This window comes from Protopterus annectens, chromosome 1.part2, assembly GCF_019279795.1.
Source record: "Protopterus annectens isolate FY-2018-M chromosome 1.part2, PAN1.0, whole genome shotgun sequence".
Lineage (NCBI taxonomy): Eukaryota > Metazoa > Chordata > Ceratodontiformes > Protopteridae > Protopterus > Protopterus annectens.
The window spans coordinates 1,015,193,868-1,015,212,198 of NC_056727.1; positions in this window are offsets into that span (position 1 = coordinate 1,015,193,868).

Below are 18,331 nucleotides of genomic sequence, written 5' to 3' on the forward strand. Positions count from 1 at the left end.
AGTCTTCAGTACAACCCTTCACTGGTGCTGGCAATGGAAGGCTGCCTATCAATCCACCATCTACTACCTGGATGATTTTCTCATCATAAGTGAGGAGATGCAGAAGGCCAGGGAAAGGATAGAAATGTTTGTCAGGATTTGTCAGAAAATGGGTACTTCCTGGCTGTCAAAATTATGAAAGGGCATGTCTGATCTCATTTTAGGGCCATGAGATTGGTGCATTAGGGGCAGCATTCAGACTACTAGTTAACAAGCTCCACTGCTTGAGGGAGGCCATCAGGCAGATACTGGAGTTAAAGAAAGCCAGAATTCTTTGAGTGATAGAATTGCAAGGACTCCACAATTTTGCTGGCTAGGTGGTAACCCCAAGCAGGACCTCCCTTAGATTATTAATAAACATCATTGACTCCATCTCACCAGCTGAAACAAGGAAGATCTGTGATTGTGACAGGACTTCCTCTTTGACTTTAATAAAATTTCACTATGGCAAGCTGACTGTGTTTCATCAGAGTCACCGCACTTATATATAACTGAAACAACTAGTCACAGGATGCGAGTATACCTAGAATACCAATGATTTTCCTGCCTTTGACTTGCATCGTGGCCTGAAAGCAGAAGACAGAATGCCACCTTCTTGAAAATCATGCAAATTTGGGTGGTCATAATGGTCTAGCAATATCATTTCAGGAATTGCAAAGTTGTATTTCATTTGGATAACCTAACAATGGCTATAGTCTTGTTGAAAAGGTCCACATGCTTCTTGTGAGTTCAGACAGTACTGAAACTTTTAGTTTTACTCAGTTTACAGATTAATTTGAACTATTTGGCCATACATGTCCCAGGTAAATGTAACTTTATAGTTAAAAGCCAATCACATTTTCAGCTTTGTAGTTTCCCATGCCAATCCCACTGCAGGTCTTTCTGATTGAAGAGAATAAATAGCAACACTGCTGAGGAAATCAGGAGCAAGCAACACCATGATGACCTAATCTGGGGCCTTAGCAAGGTTTAAAAAGTTCTACGTTGAGTTGCTTATCCTGAGTAACACTATCTGTTTCCCTTGACCATTCGTTTTAAAAACATAGGCATCTATTGAAGGAATCAGTGAGTTACATCCACAATCACATACTAGCAATGGGTTGTGTGCCAAATGTTTAGGCATATATGTTTCTCTAAACACTGGGTAGTAAACAAGTTTGTAAAAGGCTACAAAATTTAAAGGGTTCCAGGATTGACAGAAAACACACCACTGGAAATGAATTATTATGTGCTTTGATTGTAGGAGTTTAGAATATGGTAAGTGACTGTCACACTTTTGTAATTTGGTCCATATTATTATCTTGTCTTTAAGCTGGAGCTTTTCAGGTCAGTTAACTCCTGCAGTATTTTCACTGAAGAGATATTGTGCTGACTTGTGACATAGTTTTGGTTTTGTTACGAAAGTTCAAAACAGATCAATATAGGTTAGGGCAGCAGGTTCATTTAGATTGGTCAATGGTGTATGCTTCCTGTCCAGTACACTGGGACTGAACTTTACACTGAATAGCTCATGATACTGCACCTCTTGAGTTTGATTTTATGTTACACTGAGGGCACTTAGTTTTTCCTAAGAACCTAGGAAACATGCTAAGGGAAGTTCTAGCCAGTCAAGGATCTGGTGGTTTTAGACCTCACTCCTTTTGGATTGGCAGGAATTCTAACCTGGCCAGGACAGGTCAGTTAGTTGAGATACTGAAGCAGACTGGGAGGTGGGTATATAATTTCTATTGCCTTATATGAGATAAATTCTAACCTATGATGTGATTTTATTGCAGTCAAAGCTATCTCTGAATTACTTTTTCTCATCATTGAAGAATTGACCAACCTGCAGTAGGCAATTTCCCCTGAGCACTGTGAAATTTTCTGAATTTCATGGCCTGTTTCAACATCTTAGAAGTGCTATTATCACAATAGCCACATTGCTGGTAGATCATGAATTGCTGTCTCCATTTCTGTCTCGAAGTATTCACAATGTGCAGAATGTTTAAAAGAGGCACTGTTATTCCTTAACCATGTTTCTGCTGGCAAATGCATTTCTCAGCAAATTTCATACAATTTCTCATTTCCAGTTGTGTTACTTGCATCTCTTTTGATTTAAGATTTTACCAAATGGTTTTCCTATCTTCTGTAAACTTCTAGCATAGCTCTGAACTTCTTTGCTCAAGAGACAGGAACAAAGCCAACAATAATTAAGGACCAATGGCCAAATATCAGTGTCAAATTTTGATTGTACAATAAATGAACATTAAGAATGAAAAATGTGCCTGCTGATTGTAAATCCAGCATTCTACAGAGGAAGAAAGTTCCACCAAGTTACATTTCTCAACATCTGTTGCCAAAAATTCAAAATATTAAAAAGAAAAAAGCAATTTCCTTGACTAGTAAACTTCTCTGTTGAGCAGAATAATACAAGATGTTAAAAAAAAAATCACAGTTTCTTTGTAGGGCACATTTCTTGAGGAAGCTGCACTGTATACAATGAAAAGGTAAAAGAAAAAGTAGAAACAATTCCCTTCCCTCCATGAAACAGAATAATACAACAGAGTTTCAAAGAAAGGTCACGATTTTGGGAGCGTTTCTACAAGAAGACCCACTATTAACATCTTGCTTCCCCAAATATACATCTCTCATTACTTACTGATTTCCTTCAACATTCATGTGCCAGAAAACCAAAACAAATTAGGAGACCACAATATCAGACAAATTCCTATGCATTTTGTAAACATCAAGGCAAAGAAGATTTGGACAAGACTGCAAACAAAACATTTCACATCAGACTAATATTAAGAAAAAAATGGCAGACATCAATTTGTCGACACAGATCATTTGCAATATATAACAACAATGCCCCAGACATTGTTTATAAAAGGTAAGACTTTGCTCACAGATAATGTCAATGTATAACAGCAATAATCCACTCCTGTGTATGAGTAATACAGGTGTTACCTATGGTTATCTTTGTTTAATCACTCTGGCTTGTGATCAAGCCATGTCAGTCAAGAGTAAATCCCAATTTAACCCCACCTATTTATGGATTATTGTTAAAATGTTATACTACTTCAGGATAAAATTTATTAGAACAATGGTTTTGAATCAAGATGCATTTCTGTGACTTCAGGTATGGCATAAGCTGGTTAAGACATGTGAGGTTTTATTTCCCCCAGTGCAGGGTATGTTCTGTTAAATAAATAATTCTTGGAGGTTCAGTTAAGTCCACCAGGTTCATATAATTGTACATACCTTAACTTATATGAAAAAGCCTAAAAATAAAAAAGCTGTAAGATGGAGTAAAGGGGTTCTCAGAAGAAGCTACAGATTGATTAGCAAGAAGAGCAACCAAGCAACAAACTTGAAATAATGCTTCAGACCAGATATAATAAAATATAGAAAATGAATGCTAAACTCAGTAACTGTGTTAGAAAAAATTATGCTCAGCTTAAATAAGTTACTGATACAGCACATTAGTATTCAGACATCGAGACCATCATAAGTGAGAATGAAGTCTTGAAGGCAAAACTTACTGCTGCCAAGGTCAGAATTGATCTCTTAGATGCTGCATGTTTGATTATGAAGATCAGACTAGGAGAGTTAACTTATATTTTAGTGACACTCCTGAAAGTTTGGAATGCAGAAACCCAGTGATTTTTTTATGCCTGCTAAAATATCTGAATAGACTCAGCGTGCCACATCTGACTTCTTCATCAGAAGAACTCATCTTGGTCTCATCAAAGATCAGTTAATCATTTCCCATGGCAAATGATTGTTTGTTTGCATCTTTTCAACAAAGAGAAAAGACACTTTCCTAGTTAATTTGTGGAGATGCCAGACTTTTTGTTGGCATGGATTACTCTGCTGCAACTCATAAAAGATGAGCTGCCTTCAACCTGATGCAGGCAATGTGTAAAGCAAAAGGATGTAAACTCAAAGTAAGTTATTCAGCTAAATTAAAATATTAACTCTAGGAGGCACTAAAACCTTTGATTCCCCTGATCTTACCTTGAAATCTTTATCATATGCCAGCTTCTAATGAAGTATTAGCATGGATGCTCAGGACTTGGAGAGATCAAGAGATGAACAGTAGGTTCCTAGCATGTGTCGTTAAGGACTGGATGAATTTTTTCCTTTATTAAAAAATAAATAAATAACTGCACTGAAAGTAAGGGCATCTCTTTTCCAAGAACAACAAGAAAGGACTTTAGGGTTAAATAGGCACAATCATAATGTCAACTAGTAAATGGATGTTGCTATTGACTTGATTTATATTGCTACAAGCTGCTGAATCCAATTCTAGTGTAAAGATTATTATTTGAAGGCATTTTATTAATGTTTTTTTTTATATTTTAAGGTATTTGATCAGATTCATTATACAAAATGACAGCATGTCAAGGAATCGTAGGCACAGCTATATTGGCAAGGTGAAAATAGAATGCAGGAGACAGGGAGGGAAAGGTGAGGGGTGGGGGATTGTGTAAAGGTAGATGGGTAGGAAGTTGTAGGACTTTAAAAAGCCACAATTAGCCAGACAACATCTCTTTTCAACAGCAGAGCAGGACAGAGCAGAACAGAAGAAGTGATACATAGGAATGAACAGGAGAAGGAAAGGGTAAGAAAGCAAAAAAAAAAAAAAAGGTGACGATCAAGAATCAATGTATTCCTGAAAAGAGTTCAGCAGCATCTGAAAATAATGGGAATTACTAAGACTTCAAGTTTGAATCTAACTACAAGGTAAATGATGTCTATTTAATTTTTTACACACACTTTTTGTAAGATAAAGCATGGTTTCCAGTTTGCCTGAATTAATAAAACAGTTGCTACTTATTTCATGTGTTAGTACAAAGTAAAGAATGTTTTGTTAATGACTAGTAGTGTCTTTGGCTGGCATGATTACATTTTAGGATCTTGAAATTCAAGACCTTACTTAAACTATCAGCATTCCATCTGTTTTTGTAACAAGTCACATATTCAATACCTAAGAAACTCTGCGAAGCTCTGTAATTATTTGGCAGCCAGTTCTGGGCATCAGTATCTTTGGTGACTTTACATAAAATGCTAATTATATCAAATGGGTCAACGTAAGAAGGACTTAACCTCATGAAACAACAATAGCATTAGAAGGGGGTACAAAGGAATACAGTTTCTTATAGGGGTGGTGAAAAATGTCCCCCTCCATACCCAAAAACATTATTCTTCAAATGTAGTTTTGAAACTTGATTTCTCTTTTATTCCTTCTCCAAAATTACAAATCTTAGCTAGTCTAGGTAACTTGGCCAAATATTCCAAAATGCTTTCACATCTCTTTTGATTTTTCTTATGAAACTTACAGCACTAATTATCTAAAATTTTGAATTGAAATGCTTAGTTGGTGTTCCAAACTGCATAACAATGTATTGGCTTCTATGTCATTTTTTATATTTGTCATTTAGAAACAAAAGTTATGTACTTACTAATAATACACTGCCTTGTTTGCTGTAGCAAAGATGGATTCAGACATCCTGATTCTAGCTTTGTTTGTATAACTTGAGCACTAATCCAGGCCATCTTTTTTGGAGAAGGTTCCCCTGCACCCTAGTGGCAGGAGTGTGCAGTTAGAAATTGTCTGATTGAAGATTGTTGGAACAGGGCTCAGTTTTAAGCTTTTTTACTGGTTAATTGGGTAATTTGTTTAAATCAGTTTCCTCATTTTCTATTGTTATATATATAATATATATATAAAATTGCACTTTCTTCATCTGCTTTTACTGTATTTGTGTTTCTTCCTACTTTATTACTTTATTTTGCTTTTGCTGCTTGTTCTTAAAAGTACTTAATTGCATTTATTCTGCTGCATTTATTACTGCTTGTTAGTAGCCTGATTAAATTGTAAGTGTTATTCTAAGCCTTTGGTTGAAGCACTTGAGCTTCAGACCAGTTGTTTTACATTAAGAAGGTTTGTGGTCTGAAATCTAACAACTGAATTAAAATTAAGAAGTAATGCAACTACTAAGCAGAATGGAACATTTCCCTGTGGAAAATGTAATCAATGTCAATACATTTTAAAAGGGACCAAGGTGCACATTAAGGCAAGGCATACTACTTTATACGCAAAGGGACATTTTACATGTAATGCCATAGGGGTAGTTTATATTGGTCTATGCCAGGCCTGTCCGGCATTTTATGTCGGAAAAACTGACAGGGTCTTCAGGCGTAGAATATACGAACACCAATATGATATCACTAAGGGTAAGGACACAAATGCCTTTTACAGACACTTCTTAACTTGTCCACAAATGAGCATAAAGTTCTTTGTGATCGACAATATACAACAAGACCAAAGGGGGGGGGATTGGGAAACCCTACTAGCTATCAGGGAACTCACGTGGCAGTTGCAGTTAAATGCAATCCTGGTTTAAATGAGGCTACAAGTTTTGCACCAGTTTTGAAAAAGAAAAGGAGCATATTATAATGCACTATAACTTGGTCTCAAGTTTTTTATTTAAAGCAGTTTTTTATTGTTGGTTATATTTTTTCTTCCATTTTTCTTTTCTTTTCATTTTTATTTTCATTTTCATTTATTTAGGCAAGCATGTCATTTGTTTAAACAGTTCTTAAAGGCAGTTTTATTGTTTTTAATGTATTTATTATAAGTAAACGTGAAGGGTGAGCAGTTTTTGACACACAGGGGTACATTTGGAAGTACACCATTGAGCTTACCCAAGCCTATCCAACACTCTATTCAGTTCATAACATATTGGAACGCAATTGGAGTCAAGCTCATTCATAGTTATTCTATTTAATCAAAGTCATTGTGAGCATTTTTCAATTCACATTTTTAATAACATTTGAAGGAGTAATAATATTTAGGATGAAAAATTTCAAAAATATACATATATTTTTTCAAAAAAAGAATTTTTTTTAATAGTTTCCAAAGAGCATTTAACATTAATTATATGTGTTGTTTATTAAGCATTTTTTGCACAAAGAACCTTGCAGGGATAAAATCCTTGATTTACAATCAATTAGGTATTTTGCATAATTGATGTGATGGAACAATTTAATTGTAATAGGGGCAATGTGCTTTTAGTATAAAAGCTTGTTGTTTTTTAATTTAGTTACACTTGAAAAAGCCTGGTACGACCAGGCGAAAGCGCTTGTGACTACATCTGTTTTTTTCCTTGTTGTTCGCTGGAATAAAAGCCTTAGTTTTTGAGCTGTCTGCAGAGCCTTTTTACAGAGTTCAAAGTCTAACTGAATTTGAGGGTTTGTTCAATCGGAACAGTACTCACATCAGCAGTATTGTGAGGTAATTTGCAGTGTGCTTGTCACCGGACTTCTTTGATCCTTCTCCGGTGGTTTTCTAAGCAACGGTGGTTCTCTTTACATTATTTAGAAACAAAAGTTATGTACTTACTAATAATACACTGCCTTGTTTGCTGTAGCATAGATGGATTCAGACATCCTGATTCTAGCTTTGTTTGTATAACTTGAGCACTAATCCAGGCCATCTTTTTTGGAGAAGGTTCCCCTGCACCCTAGTGGCAGGAGTGTGCAGTTAGAACTTGTCTGATTGAAGATTGTTGGAACAGGGCTCAGTTTTAAGCTTTTTTACTGGTTAATTGGGTAATTTGTTTAAATCAGTTTCCTCATTTTCTATTGTTATATATATAATATATATATATAAAATTGCACTTTCTTCATCTGCTTTTACTGTATTTGTGTTTCTTCCTACTTTATTACTTTATTTTGCTTTTGCTGCTTGTTCTTAAAAGTACTTAATTGCATTTATTCTGCTGCATTTATTACTGCTTGTTAGTAGCCTGATTAAATTGTAAGTGTTATTCTAAGCCTTTGGTTGAAGCACTTGAGCTTCAGACCAGTTGTTTTACATTAAGAAGGTTTGTGGTCTGTGCTGTTGTGGCAGGACAGGTAGCTTACATCCTTCTAAGTTGGGAGTTGCTGATTGAAGGCTTAGTGTCTGCTATTCTAAAAGTGTATTAGTTCTGGTTTAAGCACTTCAGCTTCAGGCCAGTTATTTTAAATTAAGAAGGTGTGGTCTGTACTCTTGTGGGAGGAGAGGGTAGATTCTACCCTTCTAAGCTGGGGGTTTATGGTTAAAGGGTTATTGTGCCTGCTTATTTGAACTGTTTCTTTCTGAAATTGGTAGACTTTGTTTGCTGTAGCATAGACTAAATTCAGACCTGCTGAATCTAGCTTTTGCTGTATAACTTGAGCACTAATCCAGACTATCTTTTTTGGAGAAGGTTCCCCTGCACCCTAGTCGAAGGAGTGTGCAGTTAGAACTTGGCTGATCGCAGATTGCTGGAACGGGGCTCAGTTTTTATCTTTTTATTGGTTAATTGGTTAATTTATTTACATCTGTTTGCTCATTTGCTAATGTTATATTAAAAACAAAATACACTTTATGCATCACCGCTTAGCTAGGGTTAAACTATTTCCAGCGCCATAAAGTCTTCTCTTCAATTTTTCCCTTAGAACTAACCAGTTTTTTTAATTTTAGCACTCATATTTGTTTCTTTGAGCTCAGCACTTTTTCAGAACTCATTGTAAGCACTAAATAAGCTACAAATTACTACAGCACTCAACTTTCCTCACTTGTCTAGAGGAAAAACGTTTTTAGTACTTAATAAATATGCACCTATCCATGCATGTCTAAGGCTCAGCTCCAGGTGTTTTCCCCTGTCTACCTGATGAATCTGGGCATCTTGGGGCAATTCAGCAATTGCCTCATGTACACAGACAACCCTCTCCTTCTACCACCCAGCACTACAACCTGTGAGAGATGAACTTATATAGCCAAACTGGAAGCAAAGCTCTCTTCACCCAAGACTGGACTAGACAGTCAAGAGAAGAAGGTAAAAAAACTTGTACCACACCACACTCATCACATAGTCCCTCAAAACCTACACCACCAAAACAAGACACATAGAAACACAAAAGACACACCTGCAGTCGCAGAGGCTCTCAATAAAAATCTGCTCAAGCAACAGAGACCTCCAAAGCAGAAAAGTAAGCAACCTCCACCCCCCCCAACACAACTCAAATGACACATAGCCCACAAACTCAATGTGCCACTCAACCACAGCCCATAAGGCATAACAACGTACCCAACACTCTAGTCATAGGTAACTCTATAGTCAGGCACACTGATGTTCCACTCACCAGGCTAAACAAGGAGAAAGTTACTGTCAGCTGCCTGTCGGGTGCCAGGATCTGCCACATAATGCACGCACTCTGGTCACTCCACAACAAGTACAAATATGACTCTGTCATTGTCCATGTTGGTGTGAATGACCTGAGATGTACCTCCCTGGACTACATGAAAAGAGACATGGAGGAGATCTCTGATCTTGTAGCCCAGGCAGTTATGACCCTAGCCCTAAGTAGCATCCTGCCATCACCCAGAATTATACCACAGTACAAGGACAAAATGATTGACTTCAACAACTAGATAAGCTTCTGATGTCATTCTAAGGGGAACCAGTATCTGTCTGCCTGGGATGACATTATTGACAGACCACGATGCTTTTCCAGAGATGGCATGCACCTGTCTCCCTTGGGATTCCGGATACTGGCTAAGGCTCTTGCCACCCTTATAGTGCCATTTTAAGCAAGGTTCAAATGACAAATTCACCACCATAACAGGTACAAGTAAGCAAAATCTGAGGGCAATGCTACTCAATGCTAGAAGTATAATCCTCAAAATGGATTCACTCGAGGTACTCCTTAAAATGGAGAACATCGACATCTGTGCAGTGACAGAGACCTGGTTCAAGGCTCCAGAGAGCACCCCTGCATTACCAGTCTATAATTCATACCACACCTTTCAGCCACCTAATCTAGACCAAAACACTAAATGCGGAGACGTGTCCATATTCATTAAGGATATTCACACCTCCAGGCTAGTTGCTCAGCATAATGCATCCAAGATTATCCAAGTACAACTAACTCTGGGCAAGACAGGAATCCAAATTGTAACTTGCTACAGATCCCCCACCATGCCCCAGGATTCCCACTCCTCATTTCTTGATACACTGGAAAATATTAGGGTACAGCCCAATGGCCTAATAATCGGTGATTTCAACTACCCCACCATTAACTGGGAAAACTACTCATGTACCAACTCTTTTGCTCAACATTTTCTGGAATTCAAAAATTCCAGAGCCTTGGATCAACTTATCCACACCCCCACCTGGTACAGCAATATCCTAGACCTGGTCATTACCAACATGGGTGACCGGTGTTCTACACCAGAGGTCAATTCCTCGTTGGTCAGATCCGACCACAAGCTAATCACCCTAGACATCCACATCCCACCTCCACCCCCCCCCCCCATTAGGGAAACCACCATAAATAATTTCTCCAAAGCCAACTTCACGCTTCTTAAGACAGAAGTGGCAAACTTCATAACACCCATGCAGATGGAGAATAGAGGTACAACTGCTGAATCCTACACAAATGCACTTTAAAACCACTTACACGAGTGCATGGATCATGCTATCCCTAACAGAACCAAGATGCTATCCTCCAAAAAAGGGATGCCAATTTGGCGGTCCTATGCAATAAACAAACTTTACAACAGAAGAACAAAACTGTTGCAAAAAAGAGTAAAATCCCATGACTGGAGGAACTCCCTGGTCAGCCTCAGTAAGAAGCTGAGATCCCTCATAAAATCCTCCAAAGCTAGTTATGAAAACAAAATCACCACTGATTCTAAAGGCAACCACAAAGCATTCTATGGCTATGTCAAGAATCTCAATGGCAACACTCAGATCTGCTCTGAGTTACAGCACAATGGTACTAAATATACAGAACCAACTGATATTGCCAACATCCTGGCAGATAGGTTCAGTGCTAACTTTACCCCCCTCTCACCCCTAAAGGGCCGATCTCTATACTAGAAGAATGCAAAGTTCCTGTAATCACAGCTGCAAAGGAAAAAAACACACTCTCCAAAGCCAAGAACACAGCATCCATGGGACCTGACAACATCCCAGGCTGCATTCTACATGAACTACAGAATGAACTGGCACCCCACCTAAGCACCAAGTTCGATCATAGACTCTCCTCAGGCTTTGTACCCACTGAATGGCGCACAGCAATGGTTATCCTACTCCACAAAGAGGGAGCCACCATGGACCCCGGGAACTACATTAGCCTAACGAGCCTGGTCTGCAAGGCCATGGAACATATCATCATGGAACTTATAAACAAAGACATTGGTAATCTCCAAACTCTGGACCCCACCCAGTTCAGGTTTGTAAAAGGCAGATCATATCTCCTAAACCTGATAGACTTCTTTGAAGCAGTCACCAAAGCCGTAGAAGAGGGTAAGGTAGTTCACACAGCCTATCTAGATCTCGCCAAGGCATTTGATACCATCCCCCACTCGGGAATTGTAGATAAACTCACTAAACTAGGTATAAATCCCTATGTCAAAAGATGGGTTGCCAACTGCCTCACTGACAGAATCCACACTGTGAAAGTAGCAGACTCCAAATCCAACTTCAGACCAGTGACAAGTGGAGTACCACAGGGTTCAGTCCTGTGTCCTCTCCCGTTTGGTATATACTTTTCTGAATTACAGGCTAACACAGAAGGTCTTTGGCTAACAAAGTTCACAGATGACTGCAGACTAGGAGCCATAATCGAAACTCCTAACAATGAGACAGATGCCTGGTGTCAAAGCCATGGCCTCAAGCTCAATGGCAAAAAGTGCGTTGTCATCCCTTTTTTTAAAAACTCTGTACCCATGAGCTACCACATAAGTGGTAGTCTACTTAACACCGAAAGTGTGATAAGAGACCTGGGGACACAGGTGGACAGTAGTCTCTCCTTTGATAATCACATTGCCACAGTAGTCAGGAAATCCTTCTACGTGGCACACCTCATCACAAAAGGTTTCTCATCCAGGAAAAAAAGAGGTCATTGTTCCCCTCTAATCATCACTCATTAGCCCTATTATAGAGTACAAAACCCCTTTTGGTATGTACCTCACAAGACATCTACAACAATTGGATAGGCCGCAGAAATCCCTCACAAAGAGGATTGCTGGCCTCAAACAGATGCCCTACGCAGACAGTCTAAAAAAACTCCAGCTTTACTCCGTCGCATATCGCCTACTCAGAGGTGATCTCTGCCTAACATTCAAAGCTATGTCAAACCCAGAGCTGTTGGACATGCTCCACTTAAAGATATCCCAATCCCTCTGAGCTACTCGCTCTATGGAACTAAACCTTGTCACCACAATAAACAGAACATGCTGGAGGGGTAGATTCCTGTCCCCGAGACTTTCCATTCTCTGGAATAAACCACCTATCTATATCAAACAAAGCTCCTCATTAGCACTCTTCAAGAAAAATCTTGATTGAATGGGAAATGGGAAATTCACCCTGGTGATCACCTCTGTGACTCTGCTCGACAGGGGCACAGGAAAATAATTTTCTTGGGTGGTAAAAGCCAGGGTACCTTTTTGGCTAGGCTTATATAGGGCCTAGGGCCAATGGCCTAATACCTACCTATGAACCTATGAACCTATGTAGTTTTGTGTAAAAAGGACTTCCCAGATCGCTGCACAGTGATCAGCAAGTTAATTAGAACTCTCCCAGTGAGAAAATGGAAATTTAGGGGAAAAAAAAGGTGATGCTGCCAATCTGGGTAACATTCAGTAATCAACTAGTAATTACAAAGCTTGCATGGCAGCAAAGAAGAAATTGGAAAAAGTAACAGAAAATCAACCAGAAATGAAGAAAAGAAATAGCTTAGAAGAATCTAGCAGTTGCTCTGCAAACAGCAGTTCAGTTTCATCTTTGCTACAGGAGATGATTTCCAGTAATTTAAAGAAAAAAAATATATCAAATGTAATCAGAAGTGAAACATTAAAATAGTAAATAAAGTCAAATAAAAAGGCTGGAAAATATAGAAGCTTTCATTAGCTATTCACATGAACTGATAAAACTGCAAAAAAACAGAGGATGAAATGGAAAACATGGGGATAACAGTGTTTGTGGAAACTTATTTGCTGTACACCAGGCAGAAGAGAATTAAGTTTATCCCAGTAGTCAGAGAATGCTAAGCATCAGGTACAAGATTCAAGCTGCCATATTTAGTTTTCTTCAACATATAGTTTTCCTGGAGGATCAAAGAAATTTTTGGATTCAAAACTAGCTAAGGAAGAAATAAGAAACTGTTTAGGTGACAGAGTGTGAGACAGAAAGCAGAATGAGTCTCTGCTTCCCATGCTGATAACAACAAAACACATACAGACACAGAAAAAGCTTGAAATGACATAACAAAAAAATAGCAGGAACAGACTAGAACAACCAGTAGTACCTTGAACATGAACCAGAGACTGTTACTGGGAGATAGAGAGGATCAAGAACAACATCAGTTGTTGTGTCTTTCGGCTTTTCCCAGTTAGGGGTCGCCACAGCGGAACTCCGGTCCGCTAATGATCAGCAGTAGATTTTTACGTGCCGAGTTGCCAGCCCTGATGCACAACCTTCAAGGAAGATATGCCCATTCATGCATGTCTCCACACAGAAGATGCTCTAGCTGATAATTGAACAGGACAACATCTTACTGTGAGGCGACAATGCTACCGCAGCACCAAGAACGACATCAGTAAGACTGTGAAATGAGTGAGTAAATAGAAGACTATTAATCATCAATCCTACTAGCTATATGAATAGACATGTGAAATGTAGCTTTACAAGAAGTGGCTAAAGAATTCTGGAACTGTGTTGACTGCTAAACTGCTGAGCGGACGGTAAAGCATGCACAATACTTTATGTCGCTAATGTTTAAAAGGACAATGAAGGGAATGAAGAAGCAAATGCAAGTAAAACAGTTTTTGTTCTTAATATTTGTAAAAGGATTGTATTGGCGGGAGGTTGGCATAATGGTTAAGGTGTTAACCTTACAAACACAAAGTGTAGGGTTTGATCCCCCATGGGATAATTGGTTGGCTAGGCTTAAAATAACCCACAAGGGTAGTTAACCTCATACTAATCTATTAGCCTGTTAGAGAGAGTATATATATATATATATATATATATATATATATATATATATATGAGTGTAGGTTGTACACAGCTGCTGCTTAATGCAGGCTAAATCATGTTTTGTTCACTGATTGACTGGTGCTTAATACAAGGTAAATTATGTTCGGTTAATTTTAATTAACAAAAAAAAGTCTGGTTGCTACGATAAACCTAATCTAGGTGTTATGGGATTTACTAGCTATTTGCAAGTAATAAACAAATAAATGGGGATCATTGCACAGAAATGTGTAACTAAATGTTATGTGGGTGCACCAAGTTTTAGGCAACCTTTCTGAAAATTCTTTATTCAGGACCACATGGCATAAGTAGCTAAGATGGGCACCCCATAACAAACTCCACTCCAGCAAAACCAAAAACATGTGCCTTGCAATTGATGACCCTGTGGATTGTGGTTTATTTATTTATTTATTTATGTACTAACTAACACATTTCTAAAACTTAATATAGAAACCAGGAGCAGGATGCTGGCAACCCTGTGGCTGGGTAGTAGAGTATTATACCCATTTAATTTTATTGGTGTTAACTTCTTTAGAAGTAGAAGGGGGAGGTCATGTGACAATGCACAGAACTTGTCAGAAAAGTCTAGAAGTTTCAGATGAGGGCAAAGCTTTTAACTTATCATTTAGATTCTTTTTATCTTTTGTTTATTCCTGCAAAGCTTCTTGGAGGAACAGAGAACAGATTTAAGGCATAATCCTATATAGCGAATGTGGGATTTTCCTAAAAAGGCAAAATATTTCATTTTGGCTACTAAATTCAAGCTAGGATCTTGGCTTATGTCTGCAAAGGTTTTTGTAAGAGCCGTAAAACTGGTTTCTTAGCTTGTGTTTCTCATGCCCCCCCCCCCCACCGCCCCAGTCATTAGGTTTTATGCAAAGGGCAGGTGCGGAGTAGAGACAAAGCTGATAGCATTGTGCAAGTTATAAAAAAAGTTGTATGGCTTTTCATAGATAATTCCTGAAGGGAGTATTTTAAGAGCTTTATCTTGGTAATTATTTGGACATTGTAAATGCCTTGAGTTGTAAAACTTTCCTAGCAATCGCTGTTAACTCATATTCTTGTAAAAAATCTGCAAACACATTTCCCGTTTGGGGGAAGAATTCAGCAATACAGAACAATAACACTTAGTCAGGTAGTTGCAAATGCTACTCCATATTCCTAAGCAATCTGATAGGTGTATATGTGTAGGATTTAAAAAAAAAATCTCCTGATAGAACGTTGATCCTCTCTGTCTTCAGGTAGAAAGTTGCAGCATATCTCTCAGCTTCTTTGTTTAAGAATTCTGGGGAAAGCCAAACTTAATGGAAAGACAAAAGCCAAAATCAAGAGAATTTAGAAGTATTACTGTTATGCGCTTCAACGTTAATAGGAGTACACTTACTGCAGCAATGTGTATTGTCTGAGCATGAATAAGTAAGGAACTGCAATATTTGGCATTATGGACCAACAATGGCCATCAGAGAAACGTGAGAAAGTCAAACTTGAAGGTGGACAGCCAAAAGAAAAAAAAATGGGGGGGTTGATCTAGCATTCAATTGAGGGATCTACTTGTCATGCAAGTTGAGACATACTAGGTATACTGTGGAGCATATTGTGTGGTAAATGCTACTCCATAAGTATGTGAAAATAAATTGTCAACTTCTTTTAATCACTTGTCTATTTTTCTGCAGATATTTGTTTGGAGCTATTCATGGATTATGGGTCAGGTCTATATACATTCTGGTGACCTGCTCACCTTTTCTTAGCAACTGGGTGAAAAACTAAAGTTGACACCATACAACAGCAGTTTAAGCAAATAAATGACATTTCAGATCAGCAGGCAAGCATAGTTGTATTTTGATTGGTCAGAGTTTGCAAATCAGTAAATGGAGACAAAGCTCTCATTTAGAATGGTATCTGAAGTAATAATAATAATAATAATAATAGTAATAATAATTATTCCTGTTTTTTAGCAAGCTGCAGAAAACCAGGGATACATTTTATACTTCTGAAGGTAGAAGGTTACAGTAGTGCAATACACTATAGAGACTTTCATAAAGGAATGCAAACTCAAAATTATTTTCAGCTTATGGTTTGCATAATTAACTTAAAAAAGTGCAGGGTAGCAGTATAAATTAAAACTGCTGACATCTATTTTCCAAGTTATATGGCTCTTATTTTCTTGGTGAGATCACAGATTGAGACCATTTTGATAACAGTTTTATTGCTTCTGAAGGTATTGTCATGGCTGGTAACAGCCAGATTTATGATATTGTAGCAGACCTGAACAAGGGTAGAGAAAGTTGGCAGATGGGTATTAAGGAAGACTTGATAAGGCAGTAAGCAGCTCTTGCAGTGGGTCTATGATACGGCATCAAAAAGGCCTTTCATCGAATGGCTTAATAATTGAAAATTGAGTTAATAGAAGTAGATTTTGGGGGGGGGCTGCGCCCCCATACCCCCCACTAAATAAATATATATATGGATATATATATATATATATATATATATATATATATATATATATATATATATATATATATATATATATACCAACTCCAGGATCACACTGCAGTGAGGAAAGGGCAAATTTTCTGATCTTCCCTGTACCACAGTCTCACAAAAACAACTTCTATTAACACTATTTTTGATTATAAAGCCGTTCGATGAAAAGACTTTTCAATGCCATGTCATAGACCCCTTGCAGTATAGTTTGGTAGGGTAACTGCTGCAAATATATGGATGAGGCCCAGCAGTGGTCAGTGGGGTTAAAGTTTGTTGGTTAAAACAAGATGAAATGTTGAGGTGCATCTCATCAAGCATTATTTGTATGTTTTGTTGGGTTGCATGGAGTAAGATGATATAGCAGCCTTACATTATGCCACTCAACTTTAGTAGGTGGGCATTGAGGTCAGGTTTTGTGGTAAACTGGCTAATAAGATAAAGGATTGGCAGGGTTTAAGCTTAGTCATAAGCATCGATTAAATGAGATCAGGTGCAGACATATTTACTTCTGAAAATGAATCTACACCCTGAAAGAAAATGACTTTGCTGGGCCTATAAAGGCTGGGAAGATAAATTAATTAATAAATAAATGTGAAGGCCCAGAGTGAGAAAGGTATCACAGGTTTGGGGATATCCTGGTACTTTGAGGACACCGTTTATTATGGTATGGTACACCTGGTGCTTACTCAGTGGCCACATGATTAATAGTAATGTGCTGAAAGAGTAGCAACAAGTCTAACTTAAGGTTTGCAGCAGTGCCTTGAAAGGTTAAATTGAATACTGTTATCGAAATACTCCAGCATTACGTTTTACACAGAGTTTCAGAATAAAGCCCCTTAACTGAGTTTAAGACTGAGTAGTTGATAATAAGGTAGTTCAGGGAGCAAAATGGAATGGTGACAAGGGGAGTGTTGGAATAGTGACAAGGGAAGTGTTGCTTCACTTTCCAGTATAGTTAGTGGTTTTTTGTTCTGTGGTAGCTAAGAAGAGTTAAGTTTCAGAGTGTAAGTACAGTAAATCCTTTATTAATGGCACATAGATAGTGTTTCATTAATAACAGGATAACATGAATTACTATGCAATTTGTCATGTAGAATTACTGATTAAACAGTTTACAGGTATTACAGGTTGCATACATTTTTGGGAGGTATTTGAATGGGAAATGGTTTTCAGAGTTCTGATTTAAGGAATGGTAATGAGTACAGTCTGGTATCTGTCCAGCTGGGGCAGTAGACATCAGGGTGAGAGAGCTGGGGCAGTATACATCAGGGTGAGAGCTGCAGGCAAATCACAGTCTGTTGTGGGGCACAATATAAGAGTACTCAGTTGGCTATGTAAGTATGTGGGACTACTAGCAACACAGGACAAGTACAGAAGTTTCAGGGTTTTTATTTATTTTGTTTATATCTGTTTAACAGGGTAGAACACTGATCACAAATGACTAATGGGAGGCTTAGTCTGGGCTGTGCATTAACAAAATCAAGAATTCTACATCTACATGGCATTAAAATATAAAATACATGAATATAGGAATCTGCACACAAACATAGAGGTGAAATACAATACAGGATTACAGGAAACTACACCTACATGGAGGGTAACATAATTGTTGCAAACAAATGCTTAAAAATCAAATTCCTGACTCTTTTTCACATTTTTGCTGAGACAGGTTCAGGCAATTGGTGCCAACAGCAGATTCAAACAGGATTCCACAACACCTTTGGATCCAATAAAAAAATGCATATGAGGAA